At 39.1% G+C, this 18,135-nt stretch overlaps 2 non-coding genes and 1 pseudogene across 3 annotated transcripts in view; all 3 read left to right on the top strand.

The window, feature by feature from the left end:
• The window catches only part of LOC107604934 (U11/U12 small nuclear ribonucleoprotein 65 kDa protein-like), a 55,908-nt pseudogene that overhangs the window by 16,059 nt on the left and 21,714 nt on the right, over positions 1-18,135 (top strand). The window lies entirely within an intron of this gene.
• LOC148562680 (small nucleolar RNA R71) lies at positions 1,835-1,942 on the top strand. Its single transcript, XR_015888160.1, has one exon. It is a non-coding gene; the product is annotated as a small nucleolar RNA R71 (small nucleolar RNA).
• On the top strand, positions 10,429-10,536 carry LOC148562679 (small nucleolar RNA R71). The gene has a single exon (XR_015888159.1). It is a non-coding gene; the product is annotated as a small nucleolar RNA R71 (small nucleolar RNA).

The following is an 18,135-nucleotide window of genomic DNA, read 5'->3' as shown; positions in this document are numbered from 1 at the left end:
TCCTCTTCCAGGGTGTGCTGTTTTTAATGCTATTTTTCATTCTATTTTTTATTTTTCAATAGTTTTTGTGACTCCACATGATCATCAACCTAAAAGAATAAAATAAAATAACAATAGAATAAAATAGATATAGTTAAATAACATTGGGTTGCCTCCCAATAAGCGCTTCTTTAATGTCAATAGCTTGACAGTGAGCTCTCATGGAGCCTCACAGATGTTCAGAGCATTGTTGGAACCTCCCAACACCAAACTTAGAGTTTGACTGTGGAGGCTTTGGTTGACTCTGCAGTGAGAGAAGCTTTTCATGCTTCCTCTCCATGGTTACAGAAGGAGATCCTTGAGTTTTAAACATAAGGTTGTCCTCATTCAGTTGGAGGACCAACTCTCCTCTGTCCACATCAATCACAACTTTTGCTGTGGCTAAGAAGGGTCTTCCAAGGATGATGGATTCATCCTCATCCTTCCCAGTGTCTAGGATTATGAAATCAGCAGGGATGTAAAGGCCTTCAACCTTTACTAACACATCCTCTACTTGTCTATAAGCATGTTTTCTTGAGTTGTCTGCCATCTCTAATGAGATTCTGGCAGCTTGCACCTCAAAGATCCCAAGTTTCTCCATTACAGAGAGTGGCATTAAGTTTATTCCTGACCCCAGGTCACACAGAGCCTTCTCAAAGGTCATGGTGCCTATGTTACAGGGTATTAATAATTTACCAGGATCCTGTTTCTTTTGAGATAATTTCTGCCTATCCAATGCATTCAGTTCATTGGTGAGCAAGGGAGGTTCATCTTCCCAAGTCTCATTACCAAATAATTTGGCATTCAGCTTCATGATTGCACCAAGGTACTTAGTAACTTGCTCTTCAGTGACGTCTTCATTCTCTTCAGAAGAAGAATACTCATCAGAGCTCATGAAGGGCAGAAGGAGGTTCAATGGAATCTCTATGGTCTCTAGATGAGCCTCAGATTCCTTTGGTTCATCAAAGGGAAACTCCTTATTGGTCACTAAGCATCCCAGGAGGTTTTCCTCACTAGGATTCACCTCCTCCTCCTCCCTTGTAGGTTCGGCCATGATGGTCAAATAAATGGCCTTGCACTCTCTCTTTGGATTTTCTTCTGTATTGCTTGGGAGAGTACTAGGAGGAGTTTCAGTGACCCTTTTACTCAGCTGGCCCACTTGTGCCTCCAAATTTCTAATGGAGGACCTTATTTCATTCATGAAACTGAAAGTGGCCTTAGATAGATCAGAGACTATATTTGCTAAGCTAGATGGATTCTGCTCAAAATTCTCTGTCTGTTGCTGAGTGGATGATGGAAAAGGCTTGCTATTGCTAAACCTGTTTCTTCCACCATTATTAAAACCTTGTTGAGGATTTTGTTGATCCTTCCATGAGAAATTTGGATGATTTCTCAATGAGAGATTATAGGTATTTCCATAAGGTTCACCCATGTAATTCACCTCTGCTATTGCAGGGTTCTCAGGATCATAAGCTTCTTCTACAGAAGATGCCTCTTGAGTACTGTTGGATGCAGCTTGCATTCCATTCAGACTCTGAGAAATCATATTGACTTGCTGAGTCAATATTTTATTTTGAGCCAATATGGCATTCAGAGTATCAATTTCAAGAACTCCCTTCCTCTTAGGCGTCCCATTACTCACAGGATTCCTTTCAGAAGTGTACATGAACTGGTTATTTGCAACTATGTCAATGAGTTCTTGAGCTTCTGCAGGCGTTTTCTTTAGGTGAATGGATCCACCTGCAGAATGGTCTAATGACATCTTTGATAACTCAGACAGACCATCATAGAATATATCCAGGATGGTCCATTCTGAAAGCATGTCAGAAGGACACTTTTTGGTCAGTTGCTTGTATCTCTCCCAAGCTTCATAGAGAGATTCACCTTCTTTTTGTTTGAAGGTTTGAACATCCACTCTAAGCTTACTAAGCTTTTGAGGAGGAAAGAACTTGGCTAAGAAAGCCGTGACCAGCTTATCCCAAGAGTTCAGGCTATCTTTAGGTTGAGAGTCCAACCATATTCTAGCTCTGTCTCTTACAGCAAACGGGAAAGGCATAAGCCTGTAGACCTCGGAGTCAACCCCATTGGGCTTAACAGTATCACAGATCTGCAAGAACTCAGTTAAGAACTGAAAAGGATCTTCTGATGGAAGTCCATGAAATTTGCAATTCTATTGCATCAGAGAAACTAGTTGAGGCTTTAGCTCAAAATTATTTGCTCCAATGGCAGGGATTGAGATGCTTCTTCCATGTAAGTTGGAATTTGGTGTAGTAAAGTTACCAAGCATCTTCCTTGCATTGTTATTATTTTCGGCCATGTCTCCTTCTTTTTCGAAAATTTCTGTCAGATTTTCTCCAGAGAGTTGTGCTTTAGCTTCCCTTAACTTCCTCTTCAGAGTCCTTTCAGGTTTAGGATTAGCTTCAACAAGAATGTTCTTATCCTTGTTCCTGCTCATATGAAAAAGAAGAGAACACAAAAGAAAATATGGAATCCTCTATGTCACAGTATAGAGATTCCTTTATGTGAGTAGAAGAAGAGAAGAAGAGAAGAGGGAGAAGAGAAAAATTCGAAATTAAATTAAAATAAAAGGAAAAATATTTTTGTTTTTATTTTAATTATTAGTTAGAATTCGAAAATTAAAGAGAGAAATAAAATTAAATTAAAATTTAAAATAATTTGTTAATTAAAAGAAATTTTGAAAAACGGGTTAGTGATTTTCGAAAATTAGAGAGAGAAAATTAGTTAGGTGGTTTTGAAAAAGATATGATTGAAATAGAAAACTTTTAAAATCAAATAAAAAGTCAAGTAGTGAATTGAAAAAGATTTGAAAATCAAATTTTGAAAAGATAGGAAGTTAGAAAAGATTTTGAAAAAGATGTGATTGAAACTTATTTTGAAAAAGATTTGACAAAAAAAATTTAAAAAGATTTGATTTTGAAAATTAAAGTTGATTACTTGACTAACAAGAAACAAAAATATATGATTTTGAAATTTAAAGATTGAACCTTTCTTAATAGGCAAGTAACAACTTAAAATTTTTGAATCAATCACATTAATTGTTAGCATTAATTTCGAAAATATGAAATGGAAATAAGAAAAAGATTTTGAAAATAAATTTGAAATTTTCGAAATTATGAAAGGAAAAATGAAAAATATTTTATTTTTTTGAAAAAGATTTGAAAAAGATAGAATTTTTTTTTTAAATTGAAAATTTGATTTGACTCATAAGAAACAACTAGATTTTAAAAATTTTTTAAAAAGTCAACTCAAATTTTCGAAAATTTGTGAGTAGAAAAGGGAAAGATATTATTTTTTTTATTTTTGAATTTTTAATGATGAGAGAGAAAAACACTAAATTGAAACAAAACATAAAAATTATGAATCAAAACAACTAATGCATACAAGAACACTTTGAATGTCAAGATGAACACCAAGAACACTTTGAAGATCAAGATGAACATCAAGACTTATTTTTGAAAATTTTTAAGAAAAGAAAAACATGCAAGACACCAAACTTAGAAATTTTCAAACTTTAGACACTAACAAATTGAAAATGCGTATGAAAAACAAGAAAAGACACAAAACAAGAAAATATGAAGATCAAACAAGAAGACTTGTCAAGAACAACTTGAAGATCATGAAGAACAAGAAAGAAACTCAATGCATGTGTTCTTCGAAAATTTAAGAAAAGTTAAAAGCATGCAATTGACACCAAACTTACAATTAGACACTAGACTCAAACAAGAAACATCAAATTATTTTTTATTTTATGATTTTGTTAATTTTTTTGGTTTTTTCAAAAATTATTTTGGGAAAAACGAAAAAGAAGAAATATTTTTTTTTGTATTTTTTGAAAATAAGAAATAAAAGAGCTTAAAAATAAAATAAAATTACCTAATCTGAGCAACAAGATGAACCTTCAGTTGTCCAAACTCGAACAATCCCCGGCAACGGCGCCAAAAACTTGGTGCACGAAATTGTGATCATCAACAATGGCGCCAATGACTTGGTGCTCTCAAATATGAATCACACTTTGTCACAACTTCGCACAACTAACCAGCAAGTGCACTGGGTCGTCCAAGTAATAAACCTTACGTGAGTAAGGGTCGATCCCACGGAGATTGTCGGCTTGAAGCAAGCTATGGTCACCTTGTAAATCTTAGTCAGGCGGATTCAAATGGTTATAGAGAATTAATAATTAAAACATAATTAAAATATAAACTAGGATAGAGGTACTTATGTAATCCATTGGTGAGAATTTCAGATAAGCGTATAGAGATGCTTTCGTTCCTCCTGAACCTCTGCTTTCCTGCTGTCTTCATCCAATCATTCCTACTCCTTTCCATGGCAAGCTGTATGTTGGGCATCACCGTTGTCAATGGCTACATCCCGTTCTCTCTGTGAAAATGGTCCAATGCGCTGTCACTGCATGGCTAATCATCTGTCGGTTCTCGATCATACTGGAATAGGATTTACTATCCTTTTGCGTCTGTCACTACGCCCAACACTCGCGAGTTTGAAGCTCGTCATAGCCATCCCTTCCCAGATCCTACTCGGAATACTACAGACAAGGTTTAGACTTTTCGAATCTCAAGAATGACCGTCCATGGGTTCTAACTTATACCACGAAGACTCTAATATCTCGGACTCGGTCCCCTGTATTAGATATCTAAGAGATACTCATTCTATCTCATCTTCATGTAGAACGGAAGTGGTTGTCAGGCACGTGTTCATAAGTGAGAATGGTGATGAGCGTCACATAATCATCACATTCATCATGTTCTTGGGTGCGAATGAATATCTTAGAATAGGAATAAGCTTGTATTGAATAGAAAAACAATAGTACTTTGCATTAATACTCGAGGAACAGCAGAGCTCCACACCTTAATCTATGGTGTGTAGAAACTCTACCGTTGAAAATACATAAGAACAAGGTCTAGGCATGGCCGAGAGGCCAGCCTCCATGATTTCAGAACTAAACGTCCCAAGATCCCTGAATACAATAGTAAAAAGTCCTATTTATGCTAAACTAGTTACTAGGGTTACAGAGATAAGTAAATGATGCAGAAATCCACTTCCGGGGCCCACTTGGTGTGTGCTTGGGCTGAGCATTGAAGCTTTCACGTGGAGAGATCTTTCTTGGAGTTGAACGCCAGTTTGTAACCTGTTTCTGGCGTTTAACTCCACTTTGCAACCTGTTTCTGGCGTTTAACTCCAGAATAGGGCAGGAAGCTGGCGTTGAATGCCAGTTTGCGTCGTCTAAACTCGAGAAACGAAGGGACTATTATATATAGCTGGAAAGCCCTGGATGTCTACTTTCCAACGCAATTGAGAACGCACCATTTGGAGTTCTGTAGCTCCAGAAAATCCACTTTGAGTGCAGGGAGGTCAGAATCCAACAGCATCTGCAGTCCTTCTTCAACCTCTGAATCTGATTTTTGCTCAAGTCCCTCAATTTCAGCCAGAAAATACCTGAAATCACATAAAAATACACAAACTCATAGTAAAGTCCAGAAATGTGATTTTTATTTAAAAACTAATAAAATTATACTAAAAACTAACTAAATCATACTAAAAACTATGTAAAAACAATGCCAAAAAGCATATAAATTATCCGCTCATCACAACACCAAACTTAAATTGTTGCTTGTCCCCAAGCAACTGAAAATAAAATAGGATAAAAAGAAGAGAACATACTATAAATCCCAAAATATCAATGAAACTTAGCTCCAATCAGATGAGCGGGACTAGTAGCTTTTTGCCTCTTGAATAGTTTTGGCATCTCACTTTAACCCTTGAAGTTCAGAATGATTGGCATCTATAGGAACTTAGAATTCAGATAGTGTTATTGATTCTCCTAGTTCAGTATGTTGATTCTTGAACACAGCTACTTTATGAGTCTTGGCCGTGGCCCTAAGCACTTTGTTTTCCAGTATTACCACCGGATACATAAATGCCACAGACACATAACTGGGTGAACCTTTTCAGATTGTGACTCAGCTTTGCTAAAGTCCCCAATTAGAGGTGTCCAGGGTTCTTAAGCACACTCTTTTTTTTTTGCTTTGGACCTTGACTTTAACCGCTCAGTCTCAAGTTTTCACTTGACACCTTCACGCCACAAGCACATGGTTAGGGACAGCTTGGTTTAGCCGCTTAGGCCAGGATTTTATTCTTTTAGGCCCTCCTATCCACTGATGCTCAAAGCCTTGGATCCTTTTTATTTACCATTGCCTTTTGGTTTTAAGGGCTATTGCCTTTTTGCTCTTTCCTTTTGGTTTAAAGAGCTTTTGGCTTTTTCTGCTTGATTTTTCTTTTTCTTTCTTTTTTTTCGCCATTTTTCTTTTCTCTTTTTTTTCGCAAGCTTTTGTATTCACTGCTTTTTCTTGCTTCAAGAATCAATTTTATGATTTTTCAGATTATAAAATAACATTTCTCCTTTTTCATTATTCTTCAAGAGCCAACATATTTAACATTCATAAACCACAATATCAAAAGACATATGCACTGTTCAAGCGTTCATTCAGAAAATAAAAAGTATTGTCACCAGATCAAAATAATTAAACTAGTTTCAAGGATGAATTCGAAACCATGTACTTCTTGTTCTTTTGTAATTAAAACATTTTTCATTTAAGAGAGGTGATGGATTTATAGGACATTCATAACTTTAAGGCATAGACACTTAAATACTAATGATCATGTAATAAGACACAAATATAAACATAAAGCATAGTAAACGAAAAACAGGAAAATAAGAACAAGGAGATTAAGGAATGGGTCCACCTTAGTGAGGGTGACGTCTTCCTCTTCTTGAAGAACCAATGGTGCTCTTGAGCTCCTCTATGTCTCTTCCTTGCCTTTGTTGCTCCTCCCTCATAGCTCTTTGATCTTTTCTAATCTCATGGAGGATGATGGAGTGCTCTTGGTGCTCCATCCTCAGTTGTCCCATGTTGGAGCTTAATTCTCCTAGGAAAGTGTTGATTTGCTCCCAGTAGTTTTGTGGAAGGAAGTGCATCCCCTGAGGCATCTCAAGGATTTCATGGTGATGAATTTCCTCATGCTCTTGTTGAGGTCCATGATCTCTTGTTTGCTCCATCCTCTTCTTAGTGATGGGCTTGTCCTCTTCAATGAGGATGTCTCCTTCTATGTCAATTCCAGCCGAATTGTAGAGGTGGCAAATGAGGTGAAGAAAGGCTAACCTTGCCAAAGTGGAGGACTTGTCAACCACCTTGGAGAGTTCTTGAGGTATAATCTCATGAACTTCCACTTCCTCCCCAATCATGATACTATGGATCATGATGGCTCGGTCTATAGTAACTTCAGACCGGTTGCTAGTAGGAATGCTTGAGCATTGAATGAACTCCAACCATCCTCTAGCTACAGGCTTAAGGTCCAGTCTTCTCAATTGAATCGGCTTGCCTCTTGAGTCAACCTTCTATTGAGCTCCTTCTACACATATGTCCATGAGGACTTGGTCCAACCTTTGATCAAAGTTGACCCTTCTAGTGTAGGGGCGTGCGTTTTCTTCCATCATTGCCAAGTTGAACGCCAGCCTTACATTTTCCGGACTGAAATCTAAGTATTTCCCCCGAACCATGATAAGCCAATGCTTTGGATTCGGGTTCACACTTTGATCATGGTTCCTAGTGATCCATGCGTTTGCATAGAACTCTTGAACCATTAGGATCCCAACTTGTTGAATGGGGTTGGTGAGAACTTTCCAACCTCTTCTTTGGATCTCAAGTCGGATCTCCAGATACTCATTCTTTTTTAGCTTGAAAGGAACCTCAGGGATCACTTTATTCTTGGCCACAACTTCATAGAAGTGGTCTTGATGGACCTTTGAGATGAATCTCTCCATCTCCCATGACTCAGAGGTGGAAGCAATTGCCTTCCCTTTCCTCTTTCTTAAGGTTTCTCTGGTCTTAGGTGCCATTAATGGTTATGGAAAAACAAAAAGTAATGCTTTTTACCACACCAAACTTAAAATTTTTGCTCGTCCCCAAGCAAAAAAAGAGGGAAAGAAGGAGAAGAAGAAGAAGAATGGAGGAGAGGGAGAGAGGTGTGTATTCGGCCAAGGGTAAGAAGAAAGGGTTGTGTTGTGTGAAAATGAAGAAGGAATGAGGGGTTTATATAGGAGTGGGAAAGGTTTAGGGTTCGGCCATGAGGGTTGGGTTTGGGAGGGAAAAGAGTTTGAATTTTGGAGGTAGGTGGGGTTTATGGGGAAGAGTGGATGGATGTGAGTGGTGTAGATATGATGGGGGAAGAGTGAGTGAGGTGATTGGTGATGGGTATTTGGGGAAGAAAGTTATGAAAAGGTGTGAAGAGAAGAGAAGAAGTGGTGGGGATCCTGTGGGGTCCACAGATCCTGTGGGGATCCTGTGGAGTCCACAGATCCAGTGGGACCAAAGACTTAACATCCCTGCTCCAATTAGGCGTGTAAAATGCCCTTGCTGTGCAATCCTGGCGTTTAACGCCAGACTGCTGCTTGTTTCTGGCGTTAAACGCCCAAATGTATCCTGTTTCTAGCGTTTAACGCCAGGTAGATGCTTGTTTCTGGCGTTTAAACGCCAGAATGCTCCTCTTCCAGGGTGTGCTGTTTTTAATGCTATTTTTCATTCTATTTTTTATTTTTCAGTAGTTTTTGTGACTCCACATGATCATCAACCTAAAAGAATAAAATAAAATAACAATAGAATAAAATAGATATAGTTAAATAACATTGGGTTGCCTCCCAATAAGCGCTTCTTTAATGTCAATAGCTTGACAGTGAGCTCTCATGGAGCCTCACAGATGTTCAGAGCATTGTTGGAACCTCCCAACACCAAACTTAGAGTTTGACTGTGGAGGCTTTGGTTGACTCTTCAGTGAGAGAAGCTTTTCATGCTTCCTCTCCATGGTTACAGAAGGAGATCCTTGAGTTTTAAACATAAGGTTGTCCTCATTCAGTTGGAGGACCAACTCTCCTCTGTCCACATCAATCACAACTTTTGCTGTGGCTAAGAAGGGTCTTCCAAGGATGATGGATTCATCCTCATCCTTCCCAGTGTCTAGGATTATGAAATCAGCAGGGATGTAAAGGCCTTCAACCTTTACTAACACATCCTCTACTTGTCTATAAGCATGTTTTCTTGAGTTGTCTGCCATCTCTAATGAGATTTTGGCAGCTTGCACCTCAAAGATCCCAAGTTTCTCCATTACAGAGAGTGGCATTAAGTTTATTCCTGACCCCAGGTCACACAGAGCCTTCTCAAAGGTCATGGTGCCTATGTTACAGGGTATTAATAATTTACCAGGATCCTGTTTCTTTTGAGATAATTTCTGCCTATCCAATGCATTCAGTTCATTGGTGAGCAAGGGAGGTTCATCTTCCCAAGTCTCATTACCAAATAATTTGGCATTCAGCTTCATGATTGCACCAAGGTACTTAGTAACTTGCTCTTCAGTGACGTCTTCATTCTCTTCAGAAGAAGAATACTCATCAGAGCTCATGAAGGGCAGAAGGAGGTTCAATGGAATCTCTATGGTCTCTAGATGAGCCTCAGATTCCTTTGGTTCATCAAAGGGAAACTCCTTATTGGTCACTGAGCATCCCAGGAGGTTTTCCTCACTAGGATTCACCTCCTCCTCCTCCCTTGTAGGTTCGGCCATGATGGTCAAATAAATGGCCTTGCACTCTCTCTTTGGATTTTCTTCTGTATTGCTTGGGAGAGTACTAGGAGGAGTTTCAGTGACCCTTTTACTCAGCTGGCCCACTTGTGCCTCCAAATTTCTAATGGAGGACCTTATTTCATTCATGAAACTGAAAGTGGCCTTAGATAGATCAGAGACTATATTTGCTAAGCTAGATGGATTCTGCTCAAAATTCTCTGTCTGTTGCTGAGTGGATGATGGAAAAGGCTTGCTATTGCTAAACCTGTTTCTTCCACCATTATTAAAACCTTGTTGATGATTTTGTTGATCCTTCCATGAGAAATTTGGATGATTTCTCAATGAGAGATTATAGGTATTTCCATAAGGTTCACCCATGTAATTCACCTCTGCTATTGCAGGGTTCTCAGGATCATAAGCTTCTTCTACAGAAGATGCCTCTTGAGTACTGTTGGATGCAGCTTGCATTCCATTCAGACTCTGAGAAATCATATTGACTTGCTGAGTCAATATTTTATTTTGAGCCAATATGGCATTCAGAGTATCAATTTCAAGAACTCCCTTCCTCTTAGGCGTCCCATTACTCACAGGATTCCTTTCAGAAGTGTACATGAACTGGTTATTTGCAACTATGTCAATGAGTTCTTGAGCTTCTGCAGGCGTTTTCTTTAGGTGAATGGATCCACCTGCAGAATGGTCTAATGACATCTTTGATAACTCAGACAGACCATCATAGAATATATCCAGGATGGTCCATTCTGAAAGCATGTCAGAAGGACACTTTTTGGTCAGTTGCTTGTATCTCTCCCAAGCTTCATAGAGAGATTCACCTTCTTTTTGTTTGAAGGTTTGAACATCCACTCTAAGCTTACTAAGCTTTTGAGGAGGAAAGAACTTGGCTAAGAAAGCCGTGACCAGCTTATCCCAAGAGTTCAGGCTATCTTTAGGTTGAGAGTCCAACCATATTCTAGCTCTGTCTCTTACAGCAAACGGGAAAGGCATAAGCCTGTAGACCTCGGAGTCAACCCCATTGGGCTTAACAGTATCACAGATCTGCAAGAACTCAGTTAAGAACTGAAAAGGATCTTCTGATGGAAGTCCATGAAATTTGCAATTCTATTGCATCAGAGAAACTAGTTGAGGCTTTAGCTCAAAATTATTTGCTCCAATGGCAGGGATTGAGATGCTTCTTCCATGTAAGTTGGAATTTGGTTTAGTAAAGTTACCAAGCATCTTCCTTACATTGTTATTATTTTCGGCCATGTCTCCTTCTTTTTCGAAAATTTCTGTCAGATTTTCTCCAGAGAGTTGTGCTTTAGCTTCCCTTAACTTCCTCTTCAGAGTCCTTTCAGGTTTAGGATCAGCTTCAACAAGAATGTTCTTATCCTTGTTCCTGCTCATATGAAAAAGAAGAGAACACAAAAGAAAATATGAAATCCTCTATGTCACAGTATAGAGATTCCTTTATGTGAGTAGAAGAAGAGAAGAAGAGAAGAGGGAGAAGAGAAAAATTCGAAATTAAATTAAAATAAAAGGAAAAATATTTTTGTTTTTATTTTAATTATTAGTTAGAATTCGAAAATTAAAGAGAGAAATAAAATTAAATTAAAATTTAAAATAATTTGTTAATTAAAAGAAATTTTGAAAAACGGGTTAGTGATTTTCGAAAATTAGAGAGAGAAAATTAGTTAGGTGGTTTTGAAAAAGATATGATTGAAATAGAAAACTTTTAAAATCAAATAAAAAGTCAAGTAGTGAATTGAAAAAGATTTGAAAATCAAATTTTGAAAAGATAGGAAGTTAGAAAAGATTTTGAAAAAGATGTGATTGAAACTTATTTTGAAAAAGATTTGACAAAAAAAATTTAAAAAGATTTGATTTTGAAAATTAAAGTTGATTACTTGACTTACAAGAAACAAAAATATATGATTTTGAAATTTAAAGATTGAACCTTTCTTAATAGGCAAGTAACAACTTAAAATTTTTGAATCAATCACATTAATTGTTAGCATTAATTTCGAAAATATGAAATGGAAATAAGAAAAAGATTTTGAAAATAAATTTGAAATTTTCGAAATTATGAAAGGAAAAATGAAAAATATTTTATTTTTTTGAAAAAGATTTGAAAAAGATAGAATTTTTTTTTTAATTGAAAATTTGATTTGACTCATAAGAAACAACTAGATTTTAAAAATTTTTTAAAAAGTCAACTCAAATTTTCGAAAATTTGTGAGTAGAAAAGGGAAAGATATTATTTTTTTTATTTTTGAATTTTTAATGATGAGAGAGAAAAACACTAAATTGAAACAAAACATAAAAATTATGAATCAAAACAACTAATGCATACAAGAACACTTTGAATGTCAAGATGAACACCAAGAACACTTTGAAGATCAAGATGAACATCAAGACTTATTTTTGAAAATTTTTAAGAAAAGAAAAACATGCAAGACACCAAACTTAGAAATTTTCAAACTTTAGACACTACCAAATTGAAAATGCGTATGAAAAACAAGAAAAGACACAAAACAAGAAAATATGAAGATCAAACAAGAAGACTTGTCAAGAACAACTTGAAGATCATGAAGAACAAGAAAGAAACTCAATGCATGTGTTCTTCGAAAATTTAAGAAAAGTTAAAAGCATGTAATTGACACCAAACTTACAATTAGACACTAGACTCAAACAAGAAACATCAAATTATTTTTTCTTTTATGATTTTGTTAATTTTTTTGGTTTTTTCGAAAATTATTTTGGGAAAAATGAAAAAGAAGAAACATTTTTTTTTGTATTTTTTGAAATTAAGAAATAAAAGAGCTTAAAAATAAAAAATAAAATTACCTAATCTGAGCAACAAGATGAATCGTCAGTTGTCCAAACTCGAACAATCCCCGGCAACGGCGCCAAAAACTTGGTGCACGAAATTGTGATCATCAACAATGGCGCCAATGACTTGGTGCTCTCAAACATGAATCACACTTTGTCACAACTTCGCACAACTAACCAGCAAGTGCACTGGGTCGTCCAAGTAATAAACCTTACGTGAGTAAGGGTTGATCCCACGGAGATTGTCGGCTTGAAGCAAGCTATGGTCACCTTGTAAATCTCAGTCAGGCGGATTCAAATGGTTATAGAGAATTGATAATTAAAACATAATTAAAATATAAACTAGGATAGAGGTACTTATGTAATCCATTGGTGAGAATTTCAGATAAGCGTATAGAGATGCTTTCGTTCCTCCTGAACCTCTGCTTTCCTGCTGTCTTCATCCAATCATTCCTACTCCTTTCCATGGCAAGCTGTATGTTGGGCATCACCGTTGTCAATGGCTACATCCCGTTCTCTCTGTGAAAATGGTCCAATGCGCTGTCACTGCATGGCTAATCATCTGTCGGTTCTCGATCATACTGGAATAGGATTTACTATCCTTTTGCGTCTGTCACTACGCCCAACACTCGCGAGTTTGAAGCTCGTCATAGCCATCCCTTCCCGGATCCTACTCGGAATACTACAGACAAGGTTTAGACTTTTCGAATCTCAAGAATGACCGTCCATGGGTTCTAACTTATACCACGAAGACTCTAATATCTCGGACTCGGTCCCCTGTATTAGATATCTAAGAGATACTCATTCTATCTCATCTTCATGTAGAACGGAAGTGGTTGTCAGGCACGTGTTCATAAGTGAGAATGGTGATGAGCGTCACATAATCATCACATTCATCATGTTCTTGGGTGCGAATGAATATCTTAGAATAGGAATAAGCTTGTATTGAATAGAAAAACAATAGTACTTTGCATTAATACTCGAGGAACAGCAGAGCTCCACACCTTAATCTATGGTGTGTAGAAACTCTACCGTTGAAAATACATAAGAACAAGGTCTAGGCATGGCCGAGAGGCCAGCCTCCATGATTTCAGAACTAAACGTCCCAAGATCCCTGAATACAATAGTAAAAAGTCCTATTTATGCTAAACTAGTTACTAGGGTTACAGAGATAAGTAAATGATGCAGAAATCCACTTCCGGGCCCCACTTGGTGTGTGCTTGGGCTGAGCATTGAAGCTTTCACGTGGAGAGATCTTTCTTGGAGTTGAACGCCAGTTTGTAACCTGTTTCTGGCGTTTAACTCCACTTTGCAACCTGTTTCTGGCGTTTAACGCCAGTTTGCGTCATCTAAACTCGGGAAAAGTTTGGACTATTATATATTGCTGGAAAGCCCTGGATGTCTACTTTCCAACGCAATTAAGAGCGTGCCATTTGGAGTTCTGTAGCTCCAGAAAATCCACTTTGAGTGCAGGGAGGTCAGAATCCAACAGCATCTGCAGTCCTTCTTCAACCTCTGAATCTTATTTTTGCTCAAGTCCCTCAATTTCAGCCAGAAAATACCTGAAATCACAGAAAAATACACAAACTCATAGTAAAGTCCAGAAATATGATTTTTATTTAAAAACTAATAAAATTATACTAAAAACTAACTAAATCATACTAAAAACTATGTAAAAACAATGCCAAAAAGCGTATAAATTATCCGCTCATCAACTTTATTTCTCTGAAAACTCCAAAAAAAAGGGGGGTCATCTTTGATGATTTTTTCTTTGATACGCTTTGCCGCTTGATAGTTTCATTTGTTACTTGAGCTGGGACAGTGAGCCTGGGGGATAATTTATTTTGATGGCTTTGTGGTTCGTAGTCCTCTTCTCAATAGCGTTGCTTTAGTTGCAGAATAGAGAGGGGTTTATCGTTTTTCTGTTAGGGTGTATCAAGATGTGAGCTTGTAGGTTTTCCTGAGTCCTTGTTCTGTGCCTGCCTCCCAAGGATGCCCCTGGACCTTCAGTGTGGGTCCTGGGGTTTTCCTTTTGTTGTTTGTGCTGTCTGAATTATACTAGCCGAGTTGTTTTGTCTTTTGTCCGAGATGTTTTTTAGTAATCCACTCTTCTTTTGTTGTTTGTAGGACTAGTTGGCCATGTCTTCTAGCAAAAATATTGTCGAGGCGTCTTCTAAGGTTCCCGAGGGGATGTCTGATTGGTTGGACTCCCTGGTGTTGTTGTGTGTTTCTTTAGCCAATTCTGAATTTTGTGTAGAGCTTAGAAAACATCACCGTTTCTACAAGAATAGAGGTCAAGAGAGGAATTATGAATTGGTGGCACCTGACTCCGAGGAGAGGGTTTGCTTTCCTGTCCCGACCCAAGGGGAGCGCCCTTTCTTTTATGCTTACGACTATTTTTTTCAGCCAGTTGGACATTACTTTTCCCTTTACTTCCTTTGAGACTGATTTGCTATGGTCGTGTAATGTAGTTCCGTCCCAGCTTCACCCGAACTCCTGAGATTTTATTAAGATTTTTCAGCTTCTTTGCAAAGAATTGGATGTTACCCCTTTTCAAACTCTTTTCCTTTATTTGTTTGTTTTAACTAAGCCCGGGATTTCTTCGAAAAAGAAAGCCTCGTGGGTTTCTTTTAGATCTGCACAAGGACATAAGGTTTTTACCATGTATGACGAGTTCTTTAGGGACTTCAAGAATTATTTCTTCAAGATTCGAGCTGTTGAGGGAGCTCGCCCCTTTTTTCTGGAAGTGAATGATGAGCCATCCTTCCCTCTGTGTTGGCAGCAGAATGTAGTAGTATCTCGATATACATGGGAAATGCTTGACGAGATTGAGCAGGCTTTTGTAACTGTTTTGGAGGACCTTTGGGGGGAACCTCCTCATCTAGATACTAAAAAATCCTTGGGGGACCCCTCCCTTGTTCGAACCGCATTGGGTATTAGTTGATATATATTGCTTCTGTTTTTACTTTGCTTTCCTCTTTTTTCCTGGTCTGTAAAACTACTGGTTTCTATTTTACAGAGATGGCCAAGAATAATGACTCGATGAAAGCTTTCAAGAAGGCGAGAAAGGCTGCTGCCGCTCAGAACATTTCGGCCAAAACGGATGGGGAAGGGTCTTCACGGGTGACGTCGAAACCGTCTGTGCCGAGCTCTCCCGGCCCGAGGAGAATGATCCCTACTCCTCGAGTCCGTGTGGTGGATCCTCCACAGTCTTCTGTTGCTGCTGCATCTTCTCCTCCGGTTGTTCCACCTTCAAAAAGACCTCGAACTGTTGAACCCTTCAATCTGGATGCCCCTAACTTCGATGCTGTTGGGTTTGTCGATCAGCAGATCGGTCCTTACGGTGCCCTCCCTATGGATGATGTGTCACTCCTTCACCATTTAGACTTTATAACTCGGAGTAGTGTCAAGATGGCACATATGGGGGCAGCCTTATATCGGATTGCTCAATATCTTCCTCTTCATTCTACGAAGGCCTTTATGGAGGAGGCCAAATTAGAGTTCGATCGGATGAAAGGTTTGAAGGAGGAGCTCGAGGTGAAGGTGTCCAAGCTGGAGAAAGAGTTAGAGGGCGAGAAGGCTAGTTCTATTACCTTGGCGGCTTCTATAAAGTTGGCTGAAGACATGGCTTTGAGGCACAAGGATAGCTATGTTACGGCCTACAGGGAGGTGATGCGTCTTAGGGAGGAGTTGAAGTCTACCCAGGTTGATTATGCCGAGCTCCAGGGTCATCTTGTAGGCAGCGTAACTGCTGCTTATGAGAACCTGAAGGAGCAGGTTCAAGTTCTTGCACCTGAGGCCAACCTTACTCTCTTCAGTCTGGATAATGTTGTAAAGGATGGCAAGATTGTCCCTGACGATCTTGATGACGATGATGTCGAACCCCTTCCTGTGCCGGTCACCAAAGCCACTGTTGTGCCGACTTCTTCCGCTCCTCCCGCTGGGATTAGTCATCCCGAACCAGAGCCTGATTGTCAGATATTAAATCGGGATGACGGGACGGTGGATGCAGTGCCCCTTCAGACTCGCCCTCCTTCACCTTGTGCCGCCGAGAAGCCTTCGGATCTTCCCTGATTATGTAAATGTTTTGTGTAGATTGCCTGGCCTGCGGGCTTTTAAAACTTTCTTTTTGTAATGTTGCTGACTGTTGACAATTTTTCAGTTGCTTGTTTAGCAACTTTATTTTGAAAAACAAAAATAGCTTCTGTTCATACCCTGGGTCGAGCTATCCGACCTGGGATGATTTGAGATAAAGCGACCAACCTCTTCAGGTCAGACTATCCGACCTCTTCTCAAAGAGCTCGGCCAAATCGACAGGAGAGCTCAGTTAAGGGCCCAAATAGAGGAGCACGACCCGAATCCTAAGGCGGCTTAAGCCTATAGAGATGAAGGCGGTTTCGTTGGAAGATACGCTGACCTCAACTCAAAGATAAAGATAAGATAAGATAACTAACTTATCTTATCCAAAAGGTCACATCTCACCATTATAAATACACTGGAGCACCCAGGTATAACTCATACTCTGATTCTACATAACACCTGTTTAATACCCATGCTAACTTAAGCATCGGAGTCTCTTGCAGGTACCCCCCACCCTTCGGTGATAGAGGATCAGCAGCACGTTCAAGTCCAAACAAGTCGGACGTACCAGCTCCGGTCACCATTCACCAACCGGATACATCGGTTCCGACCAGCATAGAAGATCTCGTCCGAGATCGACCTACAGTTTCAGGTAACCCTCGGAAAATTGGCGCCGTTGCCGGGGAACCTGGAAGTCATCCCATCACCATGGCGGATAACCATGACAATGACCACGACTCAGATCTAGAAAATAGAACACCGCACAAAAATGCGGATGCCCCACCAAAAGACACTCTGGAATCCAATGGAGACAAAAATTCAACTAAACCGGGAGCAATAGAAGCCCTTCAAGATCGCTTGAAACAACTTGAAGAAGAAACCCAACGATAACGAGAAATCGGAAAAGATCTACAAAAGAAAGTACGGCAACGTCGAGAATTGGAAGACAAGTTACAACAATTAGAAGCCGATCTAAAAGCCCCTCGGGTCACTCCTGAGAAAAGCTCACGCAAAGAACAGGATCCGTTAACCAGGGAAATCATGAAAACCAAAATTCCAAAAGACTTCAAACTCCCGGATATGATTTTGTACGACGGCACCACCGATCCCAACCATCATCTCAGCAATTTCAGAAGCAGAATGTACCTTACCGATGCCTCAGATGCCATTCGCTGCAAAGCCTTCCCGACAACCCTCACGAAGACGGCGATCAGATGGCTCGACAGCTTACCTCCCAAGTCCATCTCAAACTTTGACGACCTAGCCGGAAAGTTCCTTGCCAGATTCTCCATCCAGAAAGATAAAGCTAAACACGCCCCCAGTCTACTAGGGATCAAGCAAGGAGATCGGGAGAGCCTCCGCAACTACATGGAAAGATTCAACAAAACATGCATGGACATACAAAGCTTACCCACAGAGGCCGCCATCATGGGACTTATCAACGGCCTACGAGAGGGACCTTTCAGCCAGTCTATATCAAAAAAGTACCCGACCTCCTTAGACGAAGTGCAGGAACGGGCAGAAAAATACATCAACATGGAAGAAAACGCTCGGTTAGGAGAG

This window comes from Arachis ipaensis, chromosome B6, assembly GCF_059453495.1.
Source record: "Arachis ipaensis isolate K30076 ecotype BB chromosome B6, ASM5945349v1, whole genome shotgun sequence".
Classification (NCBI taxonomy): domain Eukaryota; kingdom Viridiplantae; phylum Streptophyta; class Magnoliopsida; order Fabales; family Fabaceae; genus Arachis; species Arachis ipaensis.
This window is presented reverse-complemented; position numbering and strand designations above follow the sequence as displayed.